The sequence below is a fragment of the Brienomyrus brachyistius genome, unplaced genomic scaffold, assembly GCF_023856365.1.
Source record: "Brienomyrus brachyistius isolate T26 unplaced genomic scaffold, BBRACH_0.4 scaffold220, whole genome shotgun sequence".
Taxonomy (NCBI): domain Eukaryota; kingdom Metazoa; phylum Chordata; class Actinopteri; order Osteoglossiformes; family Mormyridae; genus Brienomyrus; species Brienomyrus brachyistius.
This window is the reverse complement of record NW_026042495.1, coordinates 197135-204644: the sequence shown is the minus strand read 5'-3', so window position 1 is coordinate 204644 and position 7510 is coordinate 197135.

Below are 7510 nucleotides of genomic sequence, written 5' to 3'. Positions count from 1 at the left end.
AAAATTCTCGTTGCAAAAAAAAAAACGTTTCTCAAAATAACGAGAAACGTTCTCATTATTACGACTTAGTATCTCATAATAACGAGAAACTAAGTCATAATAATGAGAAAGTATCTCATAATAACGAGATACTAAGTCGTAATAATGAGAAAGTTTCTCGTTATTATGAGATACTAAGTCGTACAATAGAGATAGTTTCTCGTTATTATGAGATACTAAGTCGTACAAATGAGAAAGTTTCTCGTTATTATGAGATACTAAATTGTAATAATGAGAAAGTTTCTCGTTATTATGACTTATTTTTTTTCTTTTTGTGGCGGAAACGGGCTTCCATAGCATGGTGTCAGTTTCAAACCTCACTTTATATACATGACTTTTTTTTTAACAATTTAAAGGCACAAGTTATTTTACGTCATAACCAACCCACGTTTGCTAGCTTAATGGCAGAAAATTAGCCAAAGCCAGGCGTCTGGTCCACAAGGGTTGCACTCAATCACTGATGTGTTTATGGTGTAAACATGCTATAAACTAATTTATTCAATTATTTTCGTTAAGAGCTCGTTTTGCTTGCAAGTTGGAGGATTGCACTGCAGTGCATGACAATCTTTCATTTTGAATGCAGGAGCACGAGGGAAGTGACGCAGGATATGTTCGGAGGGAAAATGAATGAAACAAGTGTTTCTTGTTACCAAAGAATTAATTTGCATGAAATTACAACATCCCCACCCAAAGCCCCAAGTGAGTAAGCCATAGGCGACAATGGTAAGAAAAAACTCACTAGTAGGAAAAAACCTTGGGAGTCACCAGACTCAAAGGGGAAGCTCAAACCTCCAGGAGTCGGCAGGGATATTCAAAAACACACACATCAGATTATCTGCTGTAGTTTTCTTCTACATATACTATTCAGTGGTGCAGTGGTTCGCACTATTGCCTCACACCTCTGGGAACATTCATCCATTTTCTGAAACCGCTTCTCCTGTTCAGGGTTGTGGGGATCAATTTGCCTTTTGGAACAGGTGGTGAGGTGGATCACAGAAGCTACAGACACGAGGCAGGGAACAACCCAGGAAGGGGCACCAACGTATCACAATTCAGGCTCAAACACCAGACACACAGTTCATTCAAAACTCACACATGTAGTGTAAACCTATCTTTATGGGGCCCGCTCATTCACTTCTATGGGACAAATGCTAACGCTAACTAAGACTAGCTTAACACCTACCCTGCCCAAACTATGACCATAACTAACCAAGATAGTTTTTTGCATTGTTTTACATTTTTAGTTTTTTCATAGTAGATTCTGAATCTGGGAGGTTCTGTACACCTAGATCAAAAGATTCAGCCTGATCTGAGCATGCTAAAGCGATTTACATGCTAACACGCTAACACGCTAATAGCATGCTATTGCATTTAACATGCTAACACGCTAATATGCTAACACGCTAATATGCTAATATGCTAATATGCTAATATGCTAATATGCGAATATGCTAATATGCTAACATGCTAATATGCTAACACGCTAATATGCTAGTATACTAATATGCTAACACGCTAATATGCTAGTATGGTAATATGCTAATATGCTAATATGCTAATATGCTATGCTAATATGCTAATATGCTAATATGCTAATATGCTAATATGCTATGCTAATATGCTAATATGCTAATACGCTAACACGCTATGCTAATATGCTAATATGCTAATATGCTAATATGCTAATATGCTATGCAAATATGCTAATATGCTAATACGCTAACACGCTATGCTAATATACTAATATGCTAATATGCTAATATGCTAATATGCTAATATGCTAATATGCTATGCTAATTTGCTAATATGCTAATATGCTAATATGCTAATATGCTAATATGCTAAGCTAATATGCTAATATGCTAATATGCTAATATGCTAATATGCTAATATGCTATGCTAATATGCTAATATGCTAATATGCTAATATCCTAATATGCTAATATGCTAATATGCTAATACACTAACACGCTATGCTAATATGCTAATATGCTAATATGCTAATATGCTATGCTAATATGCTAATATGCTAATATGCTATGCTAATATGCTAATATGCTAATATGCTAATATGCTAATTGTAAAAGGCTTCAATGTGCCTTATATTTCAATGTCTTTAAAAAATGAAAATAAAATAAAAAATTATTGTAGACAAAAACATGCTAAACTATGGTTTCCAATCCTACAGTTGAGATGACCAGTCATAAAAATACATGTTAATGTCTGAATATTCCACAATTTTTCTAACCCTAAGCCTAGCCTCAGTTTCTAATGCTAATTTGTGGCCTAAATGTTAAAAACAGGCTGTTGAAAAGTAGGAAATATGCTATTTAATCATACTAAACTGTGGTTTCTATCCTACAGGGGAGCTGATTTAGATTCATAAAACCATGGCTAAATTTCATCAAGTAATGGTTTAAATTCCACGCTAATGATTTTCCATCATAAGGACTTTTCCACCAAGACTTTTGCATATCATGAGATTCTGACAGTTTAATGAAATCATGGCTTAAATTCATGACGGAATGAATTAATATAACAAGAGAATGACTTACCATCGAGTAATCATCTCGTGTTTCCTTGCAATGAAGTCATACTCATATGAAGAAATCTTGACAGTTTCATGAAATTATGGCTAAATTCAAGGAATCAAGGAATAACTTAATATCACGACAATGACTTTCCATCAAGGAAACATTTGAGACTTTTTTATATCATGACATTTTGACTCAGTTTCATGAAACCATGGCTTAATTTCATGACGGAATTAATTATCACAAATGGCTTACCATCGAGTAAAACTCATATTTCCGTTCAATGAAGACTGCTTCATATTATGATATTCTGAGGTAGTTTTTTGAATCCATGGCTAAATTTCATCGAGTAATGGTTTAATTTCACGAGAATGACTTTCCATCATAAGGACATCTTCATGGATTCACTGTTTCAAGAAACCATGGCAAAATTTAATCAAGTAATGGTTTAAATTCCACGCTAATGATTTTCCATCATAAGGACTTTTCCACCAAGACTTTTGCATATCATGAGATTCTGACAGTTTAATGAAATCATGGCTTAAATTCATGACGGAATGAATTAATATAACAAGAGAATGACTTACCATCGAGTAATCATCTCGTGTTTCCTTGCAATGAAGTCATACTCATATGAAGAAATCTTGACAGTTTCATGAAATTATGGCTAAATTCAAGGAATCAAGGAATAACTTAATATCACGACAATGACTTTCCATCAAGGAAACATTTGAGACTTTTTTATATCATGACATTTTGACTCAGTTTCATGAAACCATGGCTTAATTTCATGACGGAATTAATTATCACAAATGGCTTACCATCGAGTAAAACTCATATTTCCGTTCAATGAAGACTGCTTCATATTATGATATTCTGAGGTAGTTTTTTGAATCCATGGCTAAATTTCATCGAGTAATGGTTTAATTTCACGAGAATGACTTTCCATCATAAGGACATCTTCATGGATTCACTGTTTCAAGAAACCATGGCAAAATTTAATCAAGGAATAGCATAATTTCAAAAGAGAAAGATTTTCCATCAAGGAAACATCTCGTTTCCTTTGATTTGAGACTTCTTCAATCTTGAAATCTCTACTTCGTTTCATGAAACCATGGCTTAATTTCATGACGGAATTACAATATTAGAAGAGAATGACTTACAATCTAGTAAACATCTCATGTTTCCTTGTAATGAAGACTTCTACACATCATGAAATTCAGAGGTAGTATCATGATACAACGACTTAATTTCATGACGGAATGAATTAATATCACAAGTGAATGACTTTCCATCGAGTAAGGATCTCATGTTGAAGATCAATGTTTCAATGAAATCATTACGTAGTTTTATGAAACCATGGCAAAATTTCTTCGATGAAAATTTCACGAGATAGACTTTCCATCAAGGAAACATCTCATTTGTCCTTGGAATGAAGACTTCTTCATATCATGAAATTCTGACAGTTTCATGAAACCATGGCTTAATTTCGTGACGGAAAGAATATTACTTAATCTGACCCTCACTAAAGCGGCATGGTATGGAAGCCCGTTTCCGCCACAAAAAGAAAAAAAATAAGTCATAATAACGAGAAACTTTCTCATTATTACGACTTAGTATCTCATAATAACAAGAAACTTTCTAATTTTTTCGACTTAGTTTCTCGTTATTATGAGATACTTTCTCATTAGTACGACTTAGTATCCCATAATAACGAGAAACTTTCTCATTTTTACGACTTAGTTTCTCGTTATTATGAGATACTAAGTCGTACTAATGAGAAAGTATCTCATAATAACGAGAAACTTTCTCATTATTACGACTTAGTATCTCATAATAACGAGAAACTTTCTCATTATTACGACTTAGTATCTCATAATAACGAGAAACTAAGTCGTACTAATGAGAAAGTATCTCATAATAACGAGAAACTAAGTCGTAAAAATGAGAAAGTTTCTCGTTATTATGAGATACTAAGTCGTACTAATGAGAAAGTATCTCATAATAACGAGAAACTTTCTCATTTTTACGACTTAGTATCTCATAATAACGAGAAACTAAGTCGTACTAATGAGAAAGTATCTCATAATAACGAGAAACTAAGTCGTAAAAATGAGAAAGTTTCTCGTTATTATGAGATACTAAGTCGTACTAATGAGAAAGTATCTCATAATAACGAGAAACTTTCTCATTTTTACGACTTAGTTTCTCGTTATTATGAGATACTTTCTCATTATTATGACAGTTTCTCAGGAGAACCTTATGAATGTGTACAACAAGTTGAGGTGACTGTGGCTAGAGTTAGCGGAGTTATGTTTGCTAAGCATATTCAGCAGTACTTTAAACGGGGCTTCACAAATAAAGAAATACTAACGTTGCTGAAAGAGTTACATGGAGTTCAAATTAGCAATCGAACCCTCGAGCGAATTCTGTACAGACGTCAGCTTTGGAGAAGAAAGAACAAAACTGACGAGGCTGATGTGGCAGCATTCATTCAACAACAGCTACAAACATCGGGTCAGTCGCACGGCTATAGATGGATGCATCAGAAATGTTGGTTACATGGGATTATTACTGACAGAGAGACAGTTCGCATGATATTGCGATTACTAGACGGTCAGGGAGTGGATCTAAGGGCAAATAATCGACTGCGTCGGAGAGTGTACAATAGCCGTGGTCCCAATTACGTATGGCACATCGATGGATATGATAAGTTAAAACCGTACGGCATTGCCATAAGTGGATGTATCGACGGGTTTTCCCGGAAAATAATTTGGCTCGAATCTTACAAAACAAACAATGATCCACGCGTTATTGCGGGATATTATATAACAGCTGTTTCTGAATACGAAGGATGCCCTACAAGAGTCAGGCTGGACCATGGAACGGAGAACAGTTATATCGCAGATATGCAAAGATTTTTTCAGTCCAATGAAAATTTTGCGGCACAGTGTGTCTCTTTAGGCCCAAGTACTACTAACCAACGAATTGAAAGATGGTGGCTCACTCTCCGAAGCCAGTGCGCACAATTTTGGATGAACATCTTTGACAGTCTCAAAGAAGATGGACATTTTATGGACACGTTTCTGGACAAATCGCTGATCCAGTTTTGTTTCCAAAACATGATTCAGGTAGGCATAACATAGAACACCAATCACACACAATGGCAATGTAAATTATGGCTATAAAATTATTGCACATATTCCAGTTTGTAGTGCATGCAAAGCAAAACAATACGTGTACATTTGCTGTCATAATAATGTCAGGTTGTGCTGTATTTTCAAATGCATTATCGTAGCATTTTACATAACAGCCGATCTTAACTGCAGTCTTCTCTTGGGCCACTTTGCTATAACTTTTTAATCATTCTGAAATATATTCTTATGACCATGTGCAATAAGTTATTTCATACCCTGATTATGATATCACGCGCGAACGTCATTTATACAAGTCACAGTCGGCGTATGGAGCAACTAACATTAAAAACGTCTCACTGTCGGCAGCTTTCTCCCATCGTTCACTTAATAGAGCTGAGGCGGTTCGTTCAAGACCGATATTTCAGCGGTGTATTGCAACACCACGAAATAAACGCCAGAGCAAATTTTATTTTCCAATTCCATGACTTTTCCATGTTTTTCATGACTGTTCTTAACCTGTACATTTATACATTACAGTTCACGTATGCATTACCATTACAGTACTTGTTTTTATACGTAACCAGATTGCACCACCTTGAGGTGTAAATAGCCTATTATTTCTTCTGTCTTCAGGAGGAACTGGATGAAATTGCGTCTGCATGGAACAATCACAGAATAAGACCAGTTCACAACTCGAGGTCCCCTAACGGACGTCCCTTACTGATGTATACAGTACCTCATTTATATGGAGCTACAGATTTGTTGCAGAATGTGAACCCTGAGCTGGCTGACTTGTGTCTTGAAGACTGTTTGTTTAAAGATTATCCTTGTGATGAAGATGTATTTCATGTTTGTGTTGAACTAATGTCAGAGTATAATCTGTCTGTGTCAGATGATGTCTATGAAATGGTGGACATGTACATTAGTCTTAGAGAGCTAATTATTAGTGAACTAAATGTTGAGTGATGTACTGATGCTAAAAATGTCAATTGAAATTATCACATGGAATATATGCATTTATATTCATACTGATTTCAATGAGAATTTGTAAAAGTACAAAACAGACTCATTCTAAATTTAAATTCACATTGTATTATTTATTAGTCCAAACACTGTTTATTAGTCCATTTTTTGTCTTAAATTACTTTGTTTTAATGTATTCCTGTGCAATATCCAATACATTAACAGAAATAAACTGTATAGAGTGAAAATAAAGTGCACAGCACCAAAACATATAAGTTTCTTATAACGATAATTATATATATAAAAAAATCTCAGAATAAAATGTCTAAAACATCTGAACATTCAAATTAAACTTCTTGAATTCAAAAGACACCTAAGCATAAAATGTCTAAAACATCTGAACACTTGCATTAATCTAAATTAACACTAGCATTTACCCTTTTCTTTTGGATTTTTCAACTTTTCCTCCTTTTTGTTGGGTGTTGACACTTTAAACAAATAAGTCTAATTCAAACAAAAGATAAAGGTTCAGGGCTACAAAGTCACTCAGTGTAGGTAAAATGTTTCAATACAAAATGTGCACAATTGTGTGTCCATGGTGTAACTGATATAATCAAACTTTACATGGAACAAAGTTAACAAACACTACATTGTGCATTTTAAGACATGCATGGTACACATTTGCGTAAGTCACAGTGGACTTTCAGTACCACAAACTTTTTAAACAATGTCCATTACCCATACATTTGATTCCAGAACTTTGTTGATCTCTGATCTGAAATCTAGATAACTGTCATAGTGGAGTGACAATTCCAACACACAGCCACAAGTATGCGC